The following is a 25,795-nucleotide window of genomic DNA, read 5'->3' as shown; positions in this document are numbered from 1 at the left end:
GGGGATAGAAGGCCCTCCAGGCTGGTGTCACTGCACAAGCACATACGGAGGTGGAGTGGAGTACATCAGCCTAACGCACTTCTTGTTCCCCAGTGGAGGGCATATGTGATGGCTGCCATGGTTCTGGGCACGCCGTACTGCATCTCCTGCTTGGTGCTGGCTCTGGGGGTGAAGGAACAGTTAGGTAAGAGAGGGATCACGGGGCCAAACGAGGCAGGGGTGGTCTTGTGCTCTAGGGAGTCCCTACCTGCTCTGGGGAGCCCAGGCTGTGGGAGCATCTGGACAGGGGGGAGGATGGTAGTTCTCACCTTTGTGGTCTCGGGACTTCTTTCTATGCTTAAACACTCTTGAAGATCTGAACGAGCTTTTTAGGTGAGTTTATATCTATTAATATTTATGTTAGTAAAATAGAGAAAAGTTAAAAATATTAATTTTAAAATTATGAATGCATTACATGTTAACATAAATATAATCTGTTTTGAAAACTGACGTATTTCCAAACAAAAGGCATTTCGTGAGAAGAGTGACATTGTTTTACATTTTTGTGAAGCCCTGCATTGTCTGGCTTTAAAAAAAGACAGCTGGATTTTCATACTACTTCTGCATGCACCGTGTTGCACTATCCCATGCACATAGCTCCTGGAAAGCTCCACCATACACTGGTGAGAGAATGAGAGTGCAAAAGGTACACAAATCTTAGCATTATTAGGAAAAGAGTTTTGACCTCACAGACCCCTGATAACATCTCAATGAGCCTCAGAGTTCTCAGAGCTCCTAGAAACACAATTTGAGGACTACTGTCCTGGGTGGTCTCATCCTAACCCATAGCTTTAAAAATCTCCATATAATTTCAGCTGCATTAACAGAAAGGCCCAAAATTAACAGTAGATAAGACTTTATTTCTCTCAGGGAGAAAAAAAAGTCAACCTATAAAGCAACTCTTCCGTGAAACTGTTGAGAGCTCAGGCTCTGTCTGGCTTGTTGCTCAGCTGTTCTAAGGTGTTGCCCTCCTGCCACAGTCTAAGATGGCTCTGGCTCATCCCTGCATGCCAGCTATTCTAGGGAGAAAAGAGGACAAAGTGTGTATTTCTCTGCTCTTTACAGAAAGGACCCTGATGTTACTCACTTCACACTTGTTCACATCCCAATGATCAGTATCTACTCATATGGCACACATAGCTGCAAGGGAGTCTGGGAAATGGTATCCATAATCAGAGGTCCTCTGTGCCTAAATATAAATCAGGGGTTCTCAGAATAGAAAACCCAGAAGTAAAGCCACACCCTATAAACCATCTGATCTTTGACAAGGCAAAAACAAACAATGGGGAAAGGACTCACTGTTCAATAAATTGTACTGGGATGGATAACTGGCTAGCTATATGCAGAAGAATAAAACTGGACCATTACCTTTCACCATATACAACAATTAACTCAAGATGGATTAAAGGTTTAAATGTAAGACTTCAAACTATAAAAATCCTGGAAGAAAACCAAGGAAATACCGTTCTTGACACTGGCATTCACTAAAAAGTTTTGGCTAAGTCCCCAAAAGCAATTGCAACAAAAACAAAAATTGAAAAGTGGGACCTAATTAAACCACAGAGCTTCTGCACAGCAAAGAAATTCTCAACAGAATAAACAGATAATCTGCAGAATGGGAGAAAATATTCATAAACTCTGCATCCAAAAAAGGTCTAATACCCAGAATCTATAAGGATCTTAAATAAATCAATGAGAGAAAAATAATAACCCCATTAAAAAATGGACAAAGGACATGAGCAGACACTTCTCAAAAGAAGATATACAAGTGGCCAACAAACACTTGAAAAAAATATTCATCATCACTAATCATCAGAGAAATGCAAACCAAAACCACAGTGAGATACCATCTCACACCAGTCAGAATTGCTATTATTAAAAGTCAAAAGCAACAGATGCTGGCAAGGCTGCAGAGAAAAGAGAACCCTTATACACTGTTTGTGGAAATGTAAATTAGTTCAGTCAGTGTGGAAAGCAGTTTGGAGATTTCTCAAAGAACTAAAAACAGAACTGCCATTTAACCCAGCAATCCCGTTACTGGGTATATATCTGAAGGAAAATAAATCATTCGATCAAAAGGACACATGCACTTATATCGTTATTGCCACACTATTCACAGTAACAAAGACATGGAATCAACCTAGGTGCCATCAGTAGTGGATTATATAAAGAAAACATGATACATATATACCATGGAATACTATTCAGCCATAAAATAGGATGAAATCATGTCCTTTGCAGCAACATGGATGCATCTGGAGGCCATAATCCTAAGCAAATTAATGCAAGAACAGAAAATCAGATACCACATGTTCTCACTTATAAGTGGGAGTTAAACATTGGGAAGAACATACATAGACATAAACATGGGAACAACACACATGAACATAAACATGGCAACAACAAACACTCCAGTAGACACAGCAGACTACTGGTGGGGAGAAATAAGGAAGGGGCGTGTGTGAAAAAACTATATGTTGGGTACTATGCTTACTACCCAGATGATGGGAACCATACCCCAAACCTCAGCATCATGCCATATACCCATGTAACAAACCTGTACATGTAGCCCCTGTATCTAAAATAAAAGTTAATAGTTAAAAAAAATAATAAGTAAATCAGGGGTTCCCTTTCTATGAGAGAGGAGGCAAGAACAGTGGCTTCTTTGATTGAATTACATTCAAACCCACAAGGCCCTATCAGGTCTTCCTAGCCTTCTGTCTACACTCCAGTCAGCTTCCCATCTCTATTCTTGTCCAAGCTCCCTGGTTTTCCTTCTGTTCCTCTAGTGAACAGTCTTTCCTCAAGCTTCTGGTTCATGCTGTTTCTGCCTCCTAGAAGAGCCTTCTCCCAGACGCCTTCCCAGCTGCTCCTTTCCACTCTCAACTCTCAGCGTGACCACCTGATCTCAAGTAGCCCCCTCCTACCTCATTATTCTTTCTCAGCAGTTTTTTTCTTCACATCACATTATTTTATAATCAGTATGTATTCGCTTGTTAATTTGTTTTTTGTCTTGTTTTGTTTTGTTTTTTAACATAAACAGAGATGGGAACTTCTCTTTTGCCCCCCACAAAACAACCAGAGCATGAAACATATGAAGTAAACAATATTTATTGAATGAAGAAATGAATTGTGAGTAGTGTTATTAACTCCTTTACCAAAAGTCCACAACTCTCTAGTAGTAGAAGAGACCTGGGAGAAAAAATGCAGATCCATGAGGGCTTTGTAGCAGGAATCTTTTAATTGCAAATGATGGAAACACAACTCAAACTGCCTTAACCAAAGGGAGAGTATATTGGTTCACAAAACTGGAAATTCCATAGCTGTTCAGGCATGGTTGGATGCTGAGCAACAGGATGTAGGGGTGATGGTGGAGGATCTGCTGCAGGCTGGGAAAGAGGGCAGCCAGGGTGACCCATTGTCAGATGTCCAGACAATGTCCTCAGGAATCTGTCGTTGCCTCAGGCTCTCAACCCTGCTATCGTTATCTTGACCTCTTTGCTAGATGACTTACCCCTATGGTGGCAAGATGATCATCAGCAGCTACTGTATTACATCCTTTCCAGCCTCCTCCCCTTTTGCAGAGGTTCCAGCAACAATCCCAGAGCTGCCTCTCATTGCTCAAATGGAGTCATATGACGCTGCCTAAACCAATCACTGTAGCCAGGTGGATGAAGTTTACTGATGGGCTGAGCCTTGAAGCTAGGGATGGGGAGTGGACTTAGGGGCAGTTGGGAGGGGACTCCCTAAAGGAAAATCTGGGTGCTGTTCCTTCAAGATGAGAGCATGAGACTGAGATCACAAATGCATGGCACACCCCAACCTGACATAACTAAGACAGCCCTCCCCTTCCTGGCCCCTCAGCTCCCTGGCAGCATCCTCACTACTCTCTTTCCCAGCCTGCAGCACATCCTTCACCATCACCCCTAGACCCTGTTGCTCTCTTGAGCCACTTTCACACCAGGAAGGCAGGAAACACGTATAATACTGTGATTTGCAGCCCTGTGCAAGCTGGGGACAAGGCTTCAAATCCATACTTTCTCCAGATTCAGTTATCTCCACTCTGCAAAGGGACTGGCAAAGCCCCATCTGTGCACAGGCCGTCACTAGTGCACCACACTGTGCCTGTCACTCCCTGCCTTTTCTCACCCAGACGACTCAAGGGATCTTTGTCTTTTTCTGTACTCACCCTGCAGGCCTAGGTGGGAGCTTCCAGTGCCTCTTGTCATCATGCTGGTATGTCCAGGAAGTGGGAGGTGCCACCAATGTGTAGCCACCCTGCCTGAGCCCACCACCCTTGGAGTCAGAACACCCTGGGGCAAATCCTGGCTCACCCCTTCTCAGCTATGTGATATCGGTGAGTGGCTTCACTTCTCAGGGCTTCCGGCTCCTCCTCTAATTCCCACTGCACAGCACTGTGGTGAGCCTGAGCAAGATCAGCATGTCAGTGTCTGGCACAGAACGGGCATGCAAGAAGCATTGGTTCTCTTAGCTCCCAGGGTCATCTGGAAAAACCAGTTGGTTTCTTACCACCAAAAGGCAGTGCCTTTTGGTGGTAAGAAACCAATTTCAAAGGCCAGAGAGTTGGGTTCAAATCCTGACTATCCACTTACCAGCAGTGATTCTGCAGATGTTATTCCTCCTCTTAGAGCCTCAGTTTACCCATCTGTAGAATGAGGATGATAAACTTATCACAAGGGGCTATGGTGAGGAAGAAGTGGGGTCTCAAGAGTACCTGTCATGCAGTTGGTGCCCAGAATTGCTGTCCCCTTCACAAAGTTCCCTGGTCGACTGGGCAAGCCACATGCCTGCATTTGTCTCTCAGGAGGGACATTAATCATTTATTCAACAAACATGTCCTGAGCTCCTACTAGGTGCCAGGCACTGTTCAGCAGTGAGCAAGACATAAATTGCTCTGCCCTCATGGGGTTCACATTCTGGTGTAAGTACAGGCAAAAAATAATAAATGAAAGTATGATGTGCATTGGGAGGGAGGAGGCACAGAGTACCATGGGAAAGGTCATAACAGAGGCCTTCACCTGGCCCAGGCAGTCAGGGAAACCTCCTGGAGGAGGTGATGTTTTAACTGAAGTGGGAAGGATGAGTTGGAGGTACCCAGGTGAAAATGGGAAGAAGGAGGCATGTCTGGGCAGAGAAGACAGCATCAACAAGGGCCTTGAGAGAAGACCATGAGGAGAGTTAGAAGAACTATTAAAAGCCAACAGGCTGAATAAAGAAAGTTGTGGAGAGATGGGGGCTAGATCCAGGGCTGGGAGGTCAGGAGAGGCCAGATGCTACAGGATCTCCTGAACGTGGTGCAGAATCTGGACTTAGTCCTGAGGCAATGGGGAGCCCCTCTACTTGGAGGAATCACACTCTGAGCCCCTACCCTGTGCCTAGCCGGTGAGGAGACAACTACTACTCACTTTTGCAAAAGGCTGTGATTAGGCAGGAAATATGGGTCTTAGAACCCTGCTGAGAAGGTCAGGCTCGCTTCCTGGAAGAAGTGCTGTCTGCCCAGGGACTTAAAGAGTGAGCATGAGTCACCCAGACTGAGGTCTTCCAGGCTGAGGGAATAGCATCTGTGCAGGCCTTGTGTCAAGAGGGAATGCAATGAGTCAGGGGAGCTGCAGGACAGGACTGAACATGAGTCAGAGAGGCCAGATCAAAGTATCTCCTGTGCCAGGGAAAAGAATGCTGGCTTTTGAGGGCAGTGGGGGAACATAGAAGGCTCTACAGGGAGATGCATAGTCAGGGTGAGTTTGTAGAAGATCAGCTCAGCTACAGAATGGCAAATGGATTAGATGTTGCAGAGTGAAGCCGGGAAACCATGAGGAGACTGGGCCAGAGACATGGGCATACTCTCAATTCCTTGGCAAGTCCTGGTGGCTCCAGCTTCAACACTGATCGGAATCTAACCCTTCCCCCCACCTCCATTGCCCTGTCTCAGGCACATATTTCCGTTCAATGTATTTCTAGAAGCAGATTTACTGGATCAGAAAGTAGGCAGATGTATTTTGCTTCTTTTTTAATTAAAATATTTATTGAAATAATTACAGACTCCAAGAAATAATACAGACACATCCCATATATGTCCTTTACCTAGTTTCCCCCAATGATAACATTTTGCAAAACTGTAGTATAATATCATGACAGGATATTTTCATTGATAGAATCCACCCATCTTATTCAGGGATTTTCCCACTTTTACTTGTACTCGTGTGTGTGTGTGTGTGTGTGTGGTGTGTATTTAGTTCTATGCAAATTTTATCACAGACATAGGTGTGTGTATTCACCACTGTAATCACGATAGACACCTTCATCATCACAAAGATATCAAAGACTTTATCCTTTTATAAACATCCCATTTTCTTCCTTCGGCCACTCCCTACCCATCCTTAAGCCCCGACAACCACTAACCTGATCTCTATTTTAAAATTTTTATTATTGCAAAAATAAATATTTATGGAGTAAATATTAATGGAATCCTACAGTACGTAACCTTTTGCAATTGGCTTTTTTTCACGCAACATAATTCCTTGCAGATTCATCCAAGTTGTTGCACATACCAGCAGTTCATTGCTTTCTATTGCTAAGGAGTATTTAATGACATATATATACCGCAGCTTGCTGAACCATTCACCCACTGAAAGACATCTGGGTTGTTTCTAGTTATTAGTTCCTAAGAATAAAGCTACTGTGAACATAGGTGTACAGATTTTCGAGTGAACATGTTTTCAATTCTCTGAAATGCTCAAGAGTGCAGTTGCTAGATCATATAATGGTTGCATGTTTAGTTTTATAAGAAACTACCAAGCTGTATTGATTATTGTAGCTATACAGTAAACCTTAATATTGAGTAGATTGATTCCTTCCACTTTATTCCTCTTTGTTGAGGTTATTTTAGCTATTCTAGAGACTATACCTGTCCTTATAAATTGGAAAATATACTTATCTATATCTACAAAAAATCTTGCTGGGATTTTGATATGAACATTGAATCTACAGATAAATTTGGGGAAAACTGATATCTTTACTATGTTGAGACTTCCAATCTGTAAACACAGTATGTATTTTCATTTATTTATATCTTTTATTTCTTTTATCTGGTGTTTTATAATTTTCAGCATACATATACTATGCATGTTTTGCTAAATATTTCATTTTCTTTGGAGAGATTATAAGTGGTGTTGTGGTTTAAAGTTTTGTTCCATAGATTCATTGCTAGTGTATACAAATGTGACTGATGTTTGTGTGTTTATCTAGTGTCTTATGACCTTGTAAACTCACTTTTTAGTTGGAGTTCGTTTGTTGTATTTTAAATTCCTCTAGATTTTCTACATAATCAAACAGGTTATCTATAAATAGTACAGTTTTCTTTCTTCCTTTGTGATGTTAGGCATTTTATTTCTTTTTTTTTTGCCTTGTTGCAGTGGCTAGACCTTCCAGTATCGTGTAGAATAAGAGCAGTGAGACAGAACATCCTTGTTTCTGTCTTAGGAGGAAAGCGCCATTAGGAAAGCATCATAAGAGGAAAAGCAGTCTTTCACCATTAAGCATATTAGCTATGGATTTTTTGTTTTGTATAATTGTTTTACATGTTCTTTATCAAGTTGAAATAATTTTGCACTATTTATGACTTGCTGGGAGACTTAATGAGTTTTGGATTTTGTCAAATGCTTTCTTTTTGCATCAATTCATATGATTATATGCTTTTCTTTCTTTGGCTTGTTGATATGGTGGATTGGTTGGTTTTTGAATGTTGAACTACCATAGCTCTAATAAATCTAACTTGATAATGGTGAATAATTATTTTTATACATTGTTGGATTTTACTTGCTTATATTTTGTCAAGGATTTTTGCATCAGAATTAATAAGAGATATTGGTCTGCAATTTCCTTTCTTTTTATTTTGTCTCATAATACTGGCCTCATGAAATGAATTGAGAGGTGTTTCCTCTGCTTCTATTTTTTGGAGAAGATTGTGTAAAATTGGTGTCTTTTTCAAATGTTTGGTAGAATTATTCAGCTTTGGAGCATTTTAATTATGAATTCAGTTATTTTAATGTTTTTTTTTTTTTTGAGACGGAGTCTCACTTTGTTGCCCAAGCTGGAGTGCAATGGCGCGATCTCGGCTCCCAACCTCCACCTCCCAGGTTCAAGTGATTCTCCTACCTCAGCCTCCTGAATAGCAGGGATTACAGGCATCTGCCACCATGCCCAGCTAATTTTTGAATTTTTAGTAGAGACGGGGTTTCAACAGGTTGGCCAGGCTGATCTCAAACTCCTGACCTCAGGTGATCCACCACTCTCAGCCTCCGAAAGTGCTGGGATTACAGGCATGAGCCACTGCACCTGGCCATTTTAACAATTTTAGGACTGACCAAACTATCTGTTTCATCCTGGTTGGGTTTTGGAAGTTTTTTATATTTTTGAGGAATTGTTTCATTTCTTCTAAGTTATCAAATTTATGAGCATCAATTTATTTACAGTATTTCCTTATTATCTTTTTAATGGCTACAAGATCTATATTGGCATTCCCTGTTTCATTTGTGATACTGGTGATTTGTATCTTCTCTCTTTTTATTTTCCATCTTGCTGGAGGCTTATCAGTTTTATTTTTTTTAATAAATCAGCTTTTTGCATTTTTTTCTATTGTTTTTCTGTTTTCTATTTTATTTAAATCTGCCCTGATTTTTACTGTTTCTTTCCTTATGCTAGCTTTGAATTTATGTTGCTCTTGTTTTTCTAGTTTCTGGAGGTACTAACTTAAATTGCTAATTTGAGACCTTTCATCTTTTCTAGTTAAGCATTTAGTGCTATACATTTTCCTTTCAGCATTACTTTTGCTGCATCCCACATATTTTGATATCTTGTATTTTTACTTTTATTTGGTATTATGTAGTTTTTAAATTTCCCTTTAAACTTCTTCTTTGAGCCATAGATTATTTAGAAGTATGTTGTTTACTTTCCACATGTTTAGAGATTTTCTGCCTTTATACTATTGATTTGTAGGTTTATTCCATTTTTGTCAGAGAACATACTCTATAATTATAATTCTTTGAAACTTGCTGAGGTTTCTTTCATGGTCCAGGATATGTCTATGTTGGTATATATTTCTTGGGTTCTTGAAACTAATGTGTGTTCTGTGTTGTTGGTTGGAGTATTTTATACATGCCTATTAGATACTGTTGTTTAATGGTGTTGTTCAGATCCTCTAAATCCTCATTGATTTTCTACCTAGTAGTTCAATTGATTGTTGAGATTGGGTTGTTTATGCCCCTGACTGTAATTGTGGACTTGTCTATTTCTCCTTTCAGTTTTGTTAGCTTTGGCTTTACATATTTAAGTCTCTGTTGCTTGGTGAATGCACATTTAATATTGTTTTGCCTTCCTGGTGGATTGATCCTTTTATTCTTATGTAATATCCCTCTTTGACTCTAGTAAATTTCATGGTTCTGAAGTCCACTGTATGTGATATTCATTTAGCCACTTCTATTTAATGTTTGCATAATATATCTTATTATATCGCTTACTTTCAACCTACCTAAATTGTTGAATTTGAAATGAGTTTATCATAAACAACATATATACCCTGCCAGTCGGTCTTTTGATTGTTATATTTAATAATTTAAGATTGTCAAGATGACAGGCGTTGAGATGGTCAGTTAGGACAATAAGCCAAATGAAATTAATAGTCAAGACTTTGTTCACTTACTAGAATAGTGAAGTCCAGAGACAAAGAAAAAGAAAAGTGTTGGCTTTCCAGTGTTCCATTTTCCCCCACAGAACAGCATCAGGTGAAGGTCAGGAGGATCAGTGAAGACAGGAGGATTATCTCACTAACAAGGATCCTTGAACAAGAAGCTACTGCCATTGTAGGATTCGTTTTTCCATTTCTGCTAAAAATGCCGTTCGAATTTTGATAAAGATTTTATTGAATGTTTAGATCAGTTTGAAGAGTGTTGCCATTTAAAAAATATTAGTTCTTCTAATCCATGAACATAGTATATCTCTACGTTATTTATACCTTTTCATGTTTTCCAGCAATGTTTTGTAGTTTTCAGTGTACAAGTCTTGCATTTCTTTTGTTAAATTTATATCTGATTATTTTATTATTTTCAATACTATTATAAAGAGATTTGGTTTTTAATTTCATGTTCAGATTATTCATTGCTGGTGTGTAGGTATACAAATAATTTTTGTATATTTATATTGTATCTTACAACTTTGCCGAGCTTGTTTATTAGCTCTAATAGTTTTTTGTGGATTCCTTAGTATTGTCTATATGCAAGATCATGTCATATACATATAGAAATGATTTTACCTCTCCCTTTTAAATCTGGATGCCTTTTAGCTTCTTTTATTACCTTATTGCATTGGCCAGAGCCTCCAGTACAATGCTGAATAGAAATAGTAATAATGGGCATTCTTGTCTAGTTCCTGATCTTAAGAACAAAGCATTCAATCTTTTTTATTTATTTATTTATTTATTTTTGACACAGGTTCTCACTCTGTCACCCAGGCTGGAGTGCAATGGTTCAATATTGGCTCACTGCAGTCTCTGCCTCCTGGGCTTAAATGACCTTCCTACCTCAGCCTCCCAAGTAGCTGGGACTACAGGTACACACCACCAAACCTGGCTAATTTTTATATGTTTTTTAGAGATGGGGTTTCACCATGTTTCCTAGGCTAGTCTCAAACTCCTGAGATCAAGCAGTCCACCTGCCTCAGCCTCCCAAAGTGCTAGGATTACAGGCGAGAGCCACTGTACCTGGCCTCAATCATTAATCATTAAATATTATATTAGCTGTTGGTTTTTTAATAGATGTTCTTTATCAGGCTGAGGAAGTTCTTTTTTTATTCCTAGTTTGTTGAACATTTTTATTATGAAAGGGTGTTAGATTTTGTCAAATGCTTTTTCTGTGTCTGTTGAGATGATCATTTGGTTTTTCCTTATTCTATTGATGTTGTGTATTTTATGGATTGATTTTTGGATATCAAACCATCCTTGCATTTCTGGTCATAGTGTATAGTCTTTTTTTATGTTGCTGGATTCAGTTTGCTATTTTGTTGAGAATCTTTGGATCTTTATTCATAAAGGATATTTGTCTGTAGTTTTCTTTTCTTGTGATGTCTTTGTTCCATACATCTCTTTGTTAGGGAGGAAAATCTTTCCCCAAAGTCCTCTGACAGACTTTCCCACAGTTCTCATTGGCTAGACACCTAATAGGATGGCTATAATAAAAGAGAGACAATAACAAGTGTTGAGGAGGATGTGGAGAAATTGGAACCCTCATTCATCACTAGTGGGAATGTAAAATGGTACAGCCACTTTGGAAAACAGTTTGGAAATGCCTCAAAAATTAAATATAAAAATTACCATATACAACAATGTCAGTATGTCCTGTTGGCTACATGGCCAATCCTTGCTGCAAGGGACACTAGAGAACAAATTACTAATATTTCAACATCTGTCTTGGAAGATAGGCTCTTCCAAGAAGGGAAACAATGGAAAGGAATGGCTACTGGATAAAATGCCTGTTCCAGAGACCACATAGGTATTGGAAAGACTGTTCTGATTATGGTAAGGAGGGTTAGCCAGCATAAGAAAGGCTGGACATAGGAAAACCAAGTAGGAAGCCACTGCAAACAACCAGGAGTGAGATGTTAAGGCTGAGGCCCAGACAGAAAGTACCTTCAGGCAAGAGCAGAGGTATTTCTCCTGCTGCCACTGAAGATAGCTTTGCCACACTCAATTCTCTTTCTCCTCCAATCTAATATGCCTTGTACTATGGTGTAGGGATGGCCTGGGAGTCAGGAGGTCCAGGTTCTATTTCAGCCTTGTCTGTGGTTGTATTAGTTAGGGCAAAGGCTAGCCCCGAAATGAAATGGCTTATACAAGACAGAGCATTATCTTCCTCTCACATAACAGTCCAGGGAAGTAGGCAGGATCGTTCCATGAAGTCATCCAGAGTCCCAGGTTGGGAGGAGGGTGGCCCTGCAATCCTCTAGCACATTGTTGTGATTCCCAACTTAGGATGTTGTGTCAAAGTTCCAGCTAGAAGGAGGAGGAAATAGTGGAAGACACTGGTCCAGTGTCTTCAGCTTGAGTCCCAGGACACTTCTGCTCCAGTTCCATTGCCAAAACCTAGTCACATGGCCATATCTGACATGCCTGGAGAATGTAACCCAGCTGGGCATGTCATCTAGAATGCAATCAAGATGAAGTATCAGGGGAAGTGACCACATGCTCAGCCTCATGGATTTGGTGGAAAACCAGCAGTTTGCTTGGGAAAGTCCCTTCCCTGTGGTATGACCTGCTCTAAAGCCTTGGACTCAGATACCTCATGAGAATTCAGCAAAGTTGGTGCACTACCCAACTTCACCATCAAGTACCAAGAACTCACAATGAGCAGACATCTTGTCTATACCAACAGCATGCAGGACATTCAGAATGTGGGATTCAGAGAAACAGAAGGCATGGCTCTGCTGTTAAAGACTCATCTAGTCAAAGAGAACATGCTGAAGCCAAGGCATGTAGATGAACTGTGTCATGTGCATATTTAACCTTCAAGGATTCAACTCATATACAAAGCAGAGCAATATCAAGGAGGCAGGGGATAGTACTGAGCTTTAAAAAAAACTACTCAGCAGTAAAAAATGTACTCAGCAACAGAAAGTGAGTGGAATGATGGTTGCCAGGAGCTGAGGGAAGGGGACAGGGAGTCATTGTTTAAAAGGTACAGAGTTTCAGCTGGGGAAGGGGAAAAGTTCTGGAGATGGATGGTGGTGATGGTTGCACAACAATGTTGAATGTACTTTATGCCATTGAACCTACACTTAAAAATGGTTAAAACGGGACCAGGTGTAGTAGCTCACTGCTGTAATCCCAGCACTTGAGGAGGCAGAGGCGGAAGGATCGCTTGAGCCTGAAAATTTGAGACCAGCCCAGGCAACATAGTGAGACCATATCTCTACAAAAAAATTTAAAAATTCACTAGGTATGGTGGTGTGTGCCTGTAGTCCCAGCTACTTGGGAGGCTGAGATGGGAGGATACTTGCACCCAGGAGGCCAAGGATGCAGTGAACCGTGATTGTACCACTGCACTCCACCTGGGCAACAGAGTGAGACACCATCTCAATTAAAAAAAAATAAGGTTAAAATGGTCCATTCTCTGTTATATATATTTTACCTTAATTAAAAATAAATTTAAAAATTTTAAAAACCTCATTCAGCAGTAAGAAACTAACTGGTGAGGCTCACAACAATGTAAACTATCAGAATCACAAAGAAAGAGCTGGAGCTGTCCAATATGGTAGCTACTAGCCTTGTGTGGCTATCTAAATTTAAATTAATTAAAATTAGATAGAATAAAAATTTCATTTCTTTAGTTGCACTAGCCACATTTCAAGTGCTTAATAGCTGCATGTAGCCATTGGCTATTGTACTGGACAGTGAAGACATGGAATATTTTCATCATTGCAGAAAGTCCCATTGGACAGTGATGTTGTAGAACAAATCCACAGGGACAGAAATCAGAAGAGTGATTGCTTCTTAGGAGGTGGTTGACTGGAAAGGGACAATAGGAAACTTTCTAGGGTGATGGTGTAGGGAAAGTAAAACATTACCTCTCCCTTCCTAAGGTCTTTGGCTGGGCCTGAGAATTAAATTGATGTAAGACGGATTAACAAGAGAAAAGCCTACAGATTTAATGTGAATTTTACATGACACAAGAGTCTGCATAAGGATGCCAGGCATAGTGCCTCACACCTGTAATCCCTGCACTTTGGGAGGCTGAGACAGGAGAATCACTTGAGCCCAGGAATTTGAGATCAGTATGGGCAACATGGCAAAACCCTGTGTCTACAAAAAATTAGCCAGTGTGATGGCACGTGCCTGTAGTCCCAGCTACTTGGGAGGCTGAGGTGGGAGGATTACCTGAGCCTGGGAGGTTGAAGCTTCAGTAAGCTGTGATTGCACCACTGCACTCCAGCCTGGGCAACAGAGCAAGACCCTGTTATGCGCACACACACACACACACACACGCACACACACACGAGTCTTCATACAAAAATGAAGACTCAAAGAAGTGGCAAAATCTCAGTTCTTGCGTTTTCACTCTGAAGGGCTCATATTTGTAGGGGAACTCCTCCATGCTGGTGCCCTGACAACCTTGCACATTTTTACCTAGGCTATGGGGCAAGGCTTAACCACTGCTGACCTAAGTCTTGGTGGGATACCCTGTGGTCACCCAGATCATGAGAAGTCAGGTGGGCTTGCAAAGAGCTGCCACAAGGCCATCTCTCACCCACCTGTCTACCTACAGGAAGACTGTCATGGCCATTTCTCATCTGCCTTGCTGGTTCTGATGAAGCAGGCCTGTCCACTTCCCCGCCTCCCCTCAGGGTAGAGCTGCAGGCTGTAAAGCTGCTTAGCTGCAGCATATAATTGGCTCCTCAGCATCAGGGACCCATCACCTCTGTTGCATGTCACTTGGCCCCTTCTGTTCCAGTGTCATCCTGTGATTAAGGGCCACGGGGAGCTAATACCATGGTTGTCTGTGTAAGTAATAAGTCATCTTAATCTATATGGGCTTGATGTGTTCCCACCAGCTAAATCGATGGCAGAGTGGCAAGCTAACCTGGCAGCTTCTGATACTACTTAGAATCTGTTAGCCTATCTGACAATATCACTTTCACATCAACATGATTGTCCCATCTAGGGGTCATCTGTAGCACATCCCTCATCCTAGGTTGTCCCTGCTCATCACCCCTCCTCAGTATCCAGCCACTATGGGACCACTAGGTCAACACTTGGTTACTCAGAAGCCTGAACCAAGGGGCATTTTTCAGCCTCCACATGTAGCAAAGTAAATCTTCATAATTAAAAAAAAGTACACCATGTTCGCAAGCCAAATAATGGTCCTATGTGGGTTCCCATGCCCGCTCCATCTCTGTTAGTGCAGAACATGGGGAGTAGCATTTGTTTTCTCCTGAATGGCTCCACAGTGCAGGGCAAACAGCAGAGCTGTTGGGGCCAGACAGACTTGGGCACATTTCTGGGCATATGTGTTTTAGTCTCCTGAGGCTGTTGTACAAAATTATTACAGATACGGTGGCTTAAAACAAAAGAAATGGATTCTTCCACAATTTACTCTTTCACAATTCTGAAGGCCAGAAGTCTGAAATCAGTATCACGGCGGCAAAACCAAGGTGTTGTCAGGGCTATGCTCCCTCTGGGGGTCCTAGGGGTGAATCTGTTCTTGGCTCTTCCAGCTTCTGGTGGCTGTTATCATTCCTTGGCTTATGGTCACATCACTTCAATCTTCAAGGCCAGCATCTTCAAATCTCTCATCTCCGTAGTCACAGTACCTTCTTTTCTGTGTGTGTGGGGTCAAATCTTCCTCTACTTTCCTCTTATATACATGCAACTGCATTTAAGGCCCACCCTGCTAATCCATGATAGCCTTCCCTTCTCAAGATCCTTAACTTAATCACATCTGCAGAGGCCCTGTTTCCATGCAAGGTAAGAGATTAGAACCTGGTACCTTTGAGAGACCATTTTTCAAGCTACCACATGTAGCCATAGGCAAGCTATTCTATGTCACTAAGCCTCAGTTTTCCCTTCTGTAAAAGAGGGGTAATACTAGTGATGTTGGGGTCAGGATTACATAAGCCACTCTATGGCAAACACCTATCATTGCATTTCTTATGGTTGAGTTAGCTTCCTGTTGCCTTGCTAACTGGTGAAGAGCCACTTTCCTGATCTCCTGGAGCCATTAAGACCCCTGTCTTGGCCCTTGGTACACACTGCTTGGTGAATCCTCCTAAAGCCATCGGTCATTATTTGTAGCCACTATGATCTACTGATCACAATTCCCAATCCAAATATCTGAGTACATACTTGGGAGTCTAAGAACTATTTTTGGGCTCCAAAGCATCTGAGAGATATAGTTTAGCTCAGACCAAAACAGAATTAGAATGTCCTAGACATTTAGAGAGCTGAGAAGAGCTGGTGTGTTTTTTATTATTATGAAGATTAATTTTGCTACATCTCGTAGCCTGAAAAATGCTCCTTGCTGTCAGAATGGCCCAGGAAATTCCAGCATGTATAAGCCCTGTAGCTACTGACATAGAACATGAGAGGAGAGTCAAGGGAATGAAGGATTCTGATCCCTTCCACTTTCCCCAGCAAAGCCAGATCATGCAATGCCTTGTAAGGCACCTGAATTTTTTCTGAGTGCAATAGAAAAGCCCTGTAGGGAGGCACAACAGACATTTTTAAAGGATCTCTAAGAAAATCTCCTCTGGAACTGTAATACCTCCCCTTTGGGAGCTAAGAGTAAGGATTGAACTTCCCAAGGACTCCCAGGACATACCAAAATGGTTCGTTCCCACTAAAGAAAAGTTTCATCCTGCCCCTTGTCTCAATCTTGGGCCACAAAGATTCCAAGTATCCTCATTTCAGGAGTCAAGGGCTTCCATTTCACCATTTTTCAAAGTGGGATTCCCAGACTAACAGCATCAGCATCATTTCAGAACTTGTTAGAAATGGAAATTCTCAAGTTGCACCTTAGACCTACAGAATGAGGAATTGGGGTTGAAGCACAGCAGTCTGGGCTCTACCAAGTTCTCCAAGTGATTCTGATGAAGGCTTAAGTGTAAGAACCTCCTACAGTCATTACACCCACACCCAAAGCAACTGATTAACCAGCAAGTGCAGCCTTTGGAGATCAAGTGATCTGCGAGTTTGGGGATCATATTACTCAAGAATCTTTTAGTTGCAAGTGGCAGAAAATTCAATTTAGACTGGCAAAAAGGAGAATTTATTGGCCCATAAAGTGGAAAGCTTAAGGGTCATCTAGATTCTGACACTGCTGACTCTACTATAATCAGGGTTCTCTTTTAATTAGTAACTACACCCACAAGAATTTGGGATTAACTTTGTGCTATGAACTGAACTATGTTGCCCCTAAATTCATATGCTAAAGCCCTAACCTCCAATGTACTGGTATTTGGAGATAGGGCCTTTGGGAGTGTATGGTAAATGCGCCTAATAGCAATAACTTAAGTATACCCTGAGAATGACGCTGTATGGCAGACGCACCTGAATGTGGGTTCCAAGCTAGGAAATATGGGAGTAGCCAACTTGCAGATTCCTTCCTTGTGTATGAGGAACATCTGAGTCTATGAGGAACCTATGCCCCATCCTGTGGAATGAGGGCCACACAGGGGATCGAGACCTTTTGTTTTAGGTTAGGTGAAGTTGCTAGGTGGAGACTGTTAGGGGGAGGGTGCTAAGTGAAAAAGCGATATAAACTGCATGTCTTTTACAAGCAGCTGTGGTTCTTCTGCCCAGGCCACCACCACTGAGCCATGTGGTTATCCCATCCAGCCTGCCACCACTGGACTGTATGTACCACGGTTCTCCTACCCAGCCCACCACCACTGGACTCTCTCTTCTGTATGTAAGCCCCAAATAAAACCTCATGTCTCATTTGCTGGCTCTAGGTCTCTTCTTTGGCCTCTTGAACCTGATGCCATCCCCATTGGAGTCAGTAGGGGTTTGGCACAACAGGGAGGTAATGAGGTTTAGAAATCATGGATGGGCACAGTGGCTCATGCCTGTGATTCCAGCACTTTGGGAGGCAGAGATGGGAGGATCACCCAAGGTCAGGAGTTCGAGACCAGCCTGACCAACATGGAGAAACCCCGTCTCTACTGAGAATACAAAATTAGCCGGGCATGGTGGCACATGCCTGTGGTCCCAGCTGCTCAGAGGCTGAGGTGGGAGAATCGCTTGAACCTGGGAGGTGGAGGTTGCGGTGAGCCAAGATCACACCATTGCACTCCAGCCTGGGCAACAGGAGTGAAACTCCATCCCAAAAAAAAAAAAAGAAATCATGAGAGTAGGGCCCTCATGATGGGATTAGAGAGAAGAGACAGAAAAGAGAGTTCACTCTCCCTCTCGTTTTTCTCTAGCTCTTCCTCATTCTTTATCTCTCACGTGTGAGGATACAGCAAGAAGACAGCTGTCTGTAAGCCAGGGAGAGAACCCTTAGCAGAACCCAACCATAGTGGCACTCTGATCTCAGACTCCACCCTCCAAAACTGTGAAAAAATAAATTTCTGTTGTTTAAGCCACACAGTTGATGGTATTTTGTTATGGCAGCCTGAGGTAACTAGGACACTCTGTTGAATCATATGCAGTTATAGTTGGAATGTTTGTGTCCCACTCCCCAAATTCATATGTTGAAATTTCTAACCCGCGAGGTGATGGTATTAAGAGATAGAGACTTTGGGAGGTAATTAGATCATGATGGTATGCAATGGTGCGATCTTGGCTCACCGTAACCTCCGCCTCCTGGGTTCAAGCAATTCTCCTGCCTCAGCCTCCCGAGTAGCTGGGATTACAGACATGCACCACCACCCTGGCTAATTGTGTATTTTTAGTAGAGACTGAGTTTCTCCATGTTGGTCAGGCTGGTCTTGAACTCCCGATCTCAGGTGATCTGCCCGCCTCGGCCTCCCAAAGTGCTGGGATTACAGGCGTGAGCCACTGCACCCGGCAGGATTAGTTCTTTTATAAAAGAAGCCCAAGAAAGACCTCTCACTCCTTCCATATGTGAGGATGCAACAAGAAGGCACCATCTATGAGCCAGAAAGCTTGCTCTCACCAGACATGAAATCTGCCTTGATCTTGGACTTCCCAGCCTCTAGAACTCTGAGACGTAAATTTCTGTTGTTTATGAATCACCCAAGGTATGGTATTTCGTTACAGCAGCCAGAATGGACTAAGACATGCCCATTCCTAAATCAGTCACTGTATTTAAGGGCTTGAGTCACATGACCACTCCTGGTGCTGAGAGTTGTGTTAGTTCCACTTGAACATTATGGCAAAGAGTGGAGAAGGAGTGCTTCCCCAAATGAAAACCAAAGTGCTGTTACCGGAAAAGACAAATGTCACCAAATGTCTACCATAGAATTTATAAGAGTTTTGGCTAGGTATAGTTTCACCCAAGCCTTATGTTTTGTGCAGTACTAGACAGTCCCAGTCATGCTCTGATGATACAGCAATGCATCTCACCTCCCCGTCCTGCTGCCCATCAAATTTAGGACCTTCAGAGTTGGCCTCATGTACTCACTTCCACCCACAAGCAGAAGGGCTGGTCTAATTCCCGTTCCCACAGGCCTTTTCACTCAATACACAGACTATCCAAAGGTGAAAGCTTCTACTCCTGGAGGTAGTGGCTTCCCTGTCAGTGGAGATATTCAAGCAGAACCTGGGCAGCCCATTGGAAGCTTGTTTGAGGAGGAGATTTGGGCATTTAAGTGGAGAGCATGTCTGTGATTCCTGGAGCCTCCTAAGACTGTGATAAGGCTCAAATATATCAACTCCATCTACTGATGAATGTCTGAAATTTCACCATTAGAGACTGTCCCTTAACCAGAATCCTTAAACCCTTTAAGATATAAACCTTTAAAATATACAGTCAAGATACTGTCAGACATTTATACATTTGATACTTCAAATCCAGAAGGTTTTCTCCATTGAGTAGAAGAGAGCCATAGGAGCTCAAAGGGAGAAGAAGGTGGTTGGGACTTTTGGCAGTTCCACCTTGGGGATCTCAGACCCCGTCCATCTCAGGCATGTTTCCAAACTTCAGATTTGCAGAGGCCCTTTCAGAATGCACATTCTGCTTTTGAGGCTGTAGGTGTTTTAGCTTAGAAGCACACCTTTGCTGTTGCTTGTGCCAAATTGAGTATTACCAAGCTGCACGGCAGTAGCAATGGGCAGATCAGTTGCCACAATGGAAAGAAGGCCCAGATGTGGAGCTCTTGGCTCAGCATTGGGCCAAGAGTTTGGAGGTGATCAGCCTCCCCTGTTACTTATGCATTTCTATATTGGCAAAGCTTTGCCCAAACCTTGTATGCAGTGGGCAGTGTAGCTGAGTCAGCATGATAGTTCCGTAGAGACCACAGAAACATAATTTCTCCAATTGGGTTGAGAAAGTGACACCGTATTTTCTTAGATTGTCAGTTTTGTATCTGAATTCCCCTTCCCTCTTTTTTTACTGTGGTAAAATACACATAAAGTTTACTATCTTAACCATTTTAAAGTATACAGTTCAGTGACATTAAATACAATGAACTGACATTAAATACAACCATATTGTTACACAACCATCACTATCATCTACCTCCAGATTTTTTTCATTTTACAAAACTGAAATTACATACCCATTAAATGACTCCCTATTCCCTTTCCCTCTTGCCCCTGGCAACCAGCATTCTGCTTTCTGTCTCTATGACTTTGGCTACTCTAGATACTTAATGTGAGGGGACTTCAAAAAGTTCATGGAAAATGGAATGAAAAGCTAAAAATACAAAATCTAGACTTAATTTCTCACCAAAACTCCACTGAATTCAAGACACTTTTATAAGTGATGATACCAGCCATTTAGTCCATCCCTAAAGAACTCTGAGGGTCCTGGGAATTTAACCATGTCAATACAGTCTTTTTTGTATTATTAACTGAAGAAAAATTGGTGCCCTTTACAGATTTTTTTAAGATTAGTAAACGAAAGGAAGTCAGAAGGAGCCAAATCAGGACTGTAACGTGGATGTCTTATGATTTACCATCAAAATTCTCATAAAATTGCCCTTGTTTGATGAGAGAAATGAGCAGGAGCATCATCATGGTGGAGAAGGACTCGCAGGTGAAGCTTTCCCTAGTTTTTTCTCCTGGAGCTTTGAGTAATTTTCTCAAAACACTCTCATAAGAAGCAGATGTTATCATTCACTGGCCGTCCAGAAAGCAAACAAACCTTTGCTGTGGCTGGACCACTTCCACCTCTTGGTAGCTATTGCTTTAATTATGCTTTGCCTTCTGGATCATACTGGTAAAACCGTGTTTTATCTCCTAGTACAATTATTTGAAAAAAAAAAATCCTTCAGGATCTTCTTTAAATTTCCCTCTGAAAGCTCTGCTCTTGTCTGCAGCTGATCTGAGTGTAAGGGTTTAGGCACCCATTAAGTGGAAACTTTGCTCAACTTTTGTATTTTGTCCAAGTATTTCAACTTTAGTATTTTGTCTCTGGAATTAGTATTTTGTCTCCAGGAATTAGTATTTTGGCAGAATTGTGATAGCTGAACCAATTGAGATGTCTGTGGTGTTGGCTATTGTTTCTGTCATTAATCATTGGTCCTCATCAATCAAGGCACAAACAAGACTAATTTTTTTCCCCACAAATGGATGTGAATGGTCTGCTGTTGTGGGCCTCATCTTCAACATAGTCTTGTCCCTTCCTAAAACAAGTTATCTATTTGTAAACTTCTGATTTTTGTTGGCATTGTCCTTAGAAACTTTTTGTAAAACATCAATGATTTCCCAATTTTCCACCCAAGCTTCACCATAAATTTCATGTTTGTTCTTTCTTCAGTTTTGGCAGAATTCATGTTGCTTTGTTAGAGGCTCTTTTGAAATTGACATCTTATCCTTCTTAATGCCTCAAACTAGATCCTGCCCAGAATTGTTATAACAAGTTAGTATGAGTTTATGCTGGTGCAAAGAAAATTATCCACATACAAAGTAATTATTGTGGAGATCTTCCTCATGCCAGACCCAAAAATTAACTCAAAATAGATCATAGACCCAAAACTTAAGAGTTTAAACTGTGAAACTCATAGAAGAAAATATAGGAGTAATTCTTTGTGACCTTGGATTCTGCAACGGCTTTTTAGATATGACAGCAAATGCACAAGTCATAAAAGAAAAAACAAATAAATTATACTACATCAAAAGGTAAAACTTTTGCGCATCAGAGAACACCATCAAGAAAATGAAAACAAAGGGCCAGGTGCAGTGGCTCATGCCTGTAATCCCAGCACTTTGGGAGGCCGAGGTGGATGGATCACGAGGTTTCGAGACCATCTTGGCCAACATAGTGAAACCCCGTCTCTACTAAAAATACAAAAATTAGCCGGGCGTGGTGGCACATGTTTGTAATCCCAGCTACTCAGGAGGCTGAGGCAGGAGAATCGCTTGAACCTGGGTGGTGGAGGTTGCCGTGAGCCGAGATCATGCTACTGCACTCATACCTGGTAACAGAGCAAGACTCCATCTCAAAAAAAAAAAAGAAAGAAAGAAAATGGAAACACAACCCACAGAATGGGAGAAAATAGTTACAAATCATATATCTGATAAGGGACTTGTATCCAAAATATATAGAGAATGCATAATTCAATAGTTAAAAAAAAGGCAACCTTTGCTTTTGAAAATAGGCAAAGGATTTAAATAGGCATTCCTCCAAAAAAGATATACAAATGGCCAATAAAGAAAAGATGATTAACATTACTAGTCATTAGAGAAATGCAAGTCATAACCACAATCAATAACACTAAATAAGACCCAAAATAACTGAAAAGTAGCTTAAGTATTTCCCGTGTATCTCATGGTAATACTCTCCTGGAATGTACTTTCAGAAGACATGGCAAATCATTATACAAATCTTCTTTCCATGTTGCTTTCTTTCTAGTACCTCCTATCCTATGGCTGCCCCCACTCCATGCTCTCCCTCTTTCCCTTGCTTCTCAAATCAGCATGTTCTCATGTCAGTCACCTGAGCCTTGCTGGTTTCTTTCAATTCACCTCTTCCCACCTTGCCCATATAACAGGAATAATATTTTTGAAATTCTCCCACAGGGAGCTGCCAGTCTCTCCTCCTGCTGTTATCATGGTTGTAAAGAAAGGGGCATGAGAATGCTACTTAATGGAAAAGATCCTGCCATAGGAGAACGATGAAGTCACAAAGGGACAGAGGAAGGTAGGTAGAAGTCTGTGTGTCTTGGCTTCCCACTGATGGTACAAATCCTGGAGAAGGCAGGGTTACCTAGGATAAAGGGAAGGTCAAAATCACCAGGGAAGGGAAGTCACATTAGAAGGTAAAGTCCCACATCTTAGGTGAAGCAAGCAAGTGTCCCCCAGACCCCTACGTCAGGCTGGGGAGACTGCCAATGAGGATGCCTCATTGCCAGAGGTGATACTCAAAAGATTTAACAGCTAGCAAGGCAATTCCTATCACAAGACTTTGGCCCTAGGCTGGAGCAAGTTCCCAAAGGGCCTGGCTATGCCAGGTTATCAACTCTTCAGACAATAGATCCCGGGGAGGCCTGAGAAGGAGGTGTCCTGGGGAGAGTAGGGAGAAAGGCAATGAGATTGAGGGGTTCGGGGCTCTGCTATGTAGTAATTGATTGGGAGGTATTTTAGTGTTTTAATAATCACGGAGTTCTTTCTGGCAAATTGCATGTTCCAGAAATGGCCATGACAAGATCTCACATTTCACATGTTCCTCTTAACAATGCAAGTGACACTTCTGCCATTAAAAAATGGGATCTAAATTCCCTTTTCTTTAATCCAGGAGGAGGAGAAGAGTGATTGACTGTGAAAGAAGTGATGCTGTATGACTTCCAAGATGAGGTCATTGAAATATGATATAGCTTCCATTTGTTTCTCTTGGGACACTCCCTACTGGAACCTAGCCATCATGCTGTAAGGAAACCAAACAGCCACATAGAGAAGCCACATATAGGTATTCTGGTTGTTATAGACTGAATGTCCATGTACTCTCCGACCCCACCCCCCAAATTTGTATGTTGAAGCCCTAACTCTCAATGTGATGGTATTAGGGGGTGGGGCCTTGGAAGTAATTAGGTTTAGATGAGGTCATGAGGGTGAAGTCCCCATGATGGGTTTAATGCCCACATAAGAAGACGAAGAGACACCAGAGCTTTCTCTCTCCATGTGAGGATACCATGAGAAGGCAGCTGTCCACAAGCTAGGAAGAGAGCCCTCACCAAGAACTGAAATCTGCCAGCACCTTAATCTTGGACTTCCCAGCCTCCAGAACTGTGAGAAATAAATGTGTATTGTTTAAGCCATCCAGTCTATGGTGTTTCGTTGTAGCAGCAGGAACTTACTAAGCCACTGACTGATAGACCTAGCTGAGATCTCAGCAACAAGTCCTCACATGTGAGTGAGTGAACATTCAGATGATTTCAGCCTCCAGCTGTCAAGTCACCCTCAGCCTTTCAGCCATTCAGATGACATACAGACTAGACTTACCCACCAAGCCTGCTCAAATTGAAAACCTATGAGCAAAATGACTGCTGTTGTTTTTCAAAACAATAGATAACCAGAATCATCTTTTGCCACAGATGTCCTTAGGAATATCAGAATGACCACCTCTTCCTGGGTCCACACGCGAGCAGCCCAGGTAGCACCCCCACCCTCAAGAGGATCTGAAGACTTTACCTACCCCAGATGGCATCTTGGGAAGGGGGATCAGGAGGCAAGCAACAGCTTGGGTTGTTTTAACGCTCACACCAATAGAGAGATTGTTTTAAATGAAAAGCTATTTTGTTGTTTTTATTTTTTATTATTCTTATAAGGGGTTTCTACACATCCATATTTGTTCTCCTAGAGTTAAAAAAATTTTTTTCAAATAATTTCAATCTTACAAAAAATGTTCCAAAACATAGTATGAAGACTTCTCATTTTAGCCACCACTCAGACTCCCCGACTATTAACGTTTTAACTTGTTTTATCATTGTCTCTCTCTGTCTCTGGAAAGAGCTCTTTTTTAAAAATTAAAGAGAACAGGGCTTGGCTCGGGTGAGATGGTCAGTAAGCACACTCTACCCCACTTCTCTCAGTGAATGCAACTATAAAACCTGGACAAAATGCAAGGAGTTACTATTTAAGAACTTTGAAAAGTTAATAGTAGCAGATGGATTGAGGGATAAAACCAGAATGTGAAGCACCATGCGGCCAGCAGTTAGTTTGCTATTTTTTTCCTCCAGTATTTTCCAGGCTGAACTCAATGCAGCTTGAAACCTGGAAATGTATACCAGGGCAGACAGAGAAAGCTCCAGGAAAAGCCCTCTAACTCTGGTTTAAGGAGCAGAAAAAGGCCTCCAAATGCCCAGAATGGAGGAAACTTCCCTTTATTTTTCTTTTTTCAATTCACTTATACCCTAGCCCCCAAGAAGTCCTTGTGATGGTGGCAGCAACAGCAATGATGGCCTGTGAAGCCTCAAACTGATAGATAAGAATCTTCCTCTACAATCAGAGGAGCTATGGTCCTAAGAGGGTAGGACAGACTTCTCTTGTGTTTTCTCTCTGTGTTCACTCACTGCTTGGTCCCAAACACAGGTATAGACATAGGAAGTGGCTGGCCTAATAGGATAAATAGGCCTCATACTTCTGATTAGAGGACCAAAAAGAGGAGCCTCCCAGAATTTAAAAAAAAAAAAAAAAAATTGTATTAAGAAGAGAGGGAAGATCTTGGGAAAGTAACCGAATAAAGTTGCTATGAACTTCTGGGCTCATCCCTCTGTTTTGCATGTGTGAATTAAATACTAAACAGCTCAAATAGACTTTCAGAACTTAACTAAAGGGTATATCACTGCCCAGGTCCTAGATAGACCACTGAGTGATGCACAGATAAGAACGATCCAAATGACAGTGGAAAGTCTTTGAAAACAGAACTGACACTGAAGTCACAACCCGCAGAAGGCTGGTTGGAGCTCATAGCCTAAGCCCAATATGGTCAACTGTCTGTTAAAACAAAAATACCAACATTCTCAAGAGGATTTTTTAAAAAGATTCTGAATATTATGGAATTCAAAATGTCCATGATATAGTCCAAAATTACTTGTGAAAAAACATGAAAATCTCAGTTCACATGGGAAA

At 41.6% G+C, this 25,795-nt stretch overlaps 1 long non-coding RNA gene across 1 annotated transcript; it reads left to right on the top strand.

Annotated features, from left to right (window-relative positions):
- The first annotated feature begins 4,226 nt into the window (after positions 1-4,226).
- LOC134735924 (uncharacterized) lies at positions 4,227-23,984 on the top strand. The gene is made up of 3 exons (XR_010119530.1): positions 4,227-4,396; positions 22,748-22,868; positions 23,463-23,984. It is a non-coding gene; the product is annotated as an uncharacterized lncRNA (long non-coding RNA).
- The last annotated feature ends 1,811 nt before the right edge of the window (positions 23,985-25,795 follow it).

Source organism: Symphalangus syndactylus, chromosome 24 (assembly GCF_028878055.3).
Source record: "Symphalangus syndactylus isolate Jambi chromosome 24, NHGRI_mSymSyn1-v2.1_pri, whole genome shotgun sequence".
Taxonomy (NCBI): Eukaryota; Metazoa; Chordata; class Mammalia; order Primates; family Hylobatidae; genus Symphalangus; species Symphalangus syndactylus.
The sequence above is the reverse complement of the archived record's forward strand: the minus strand, read 5'-3'. Positions and strand labels throughout refer to the sequence as shown.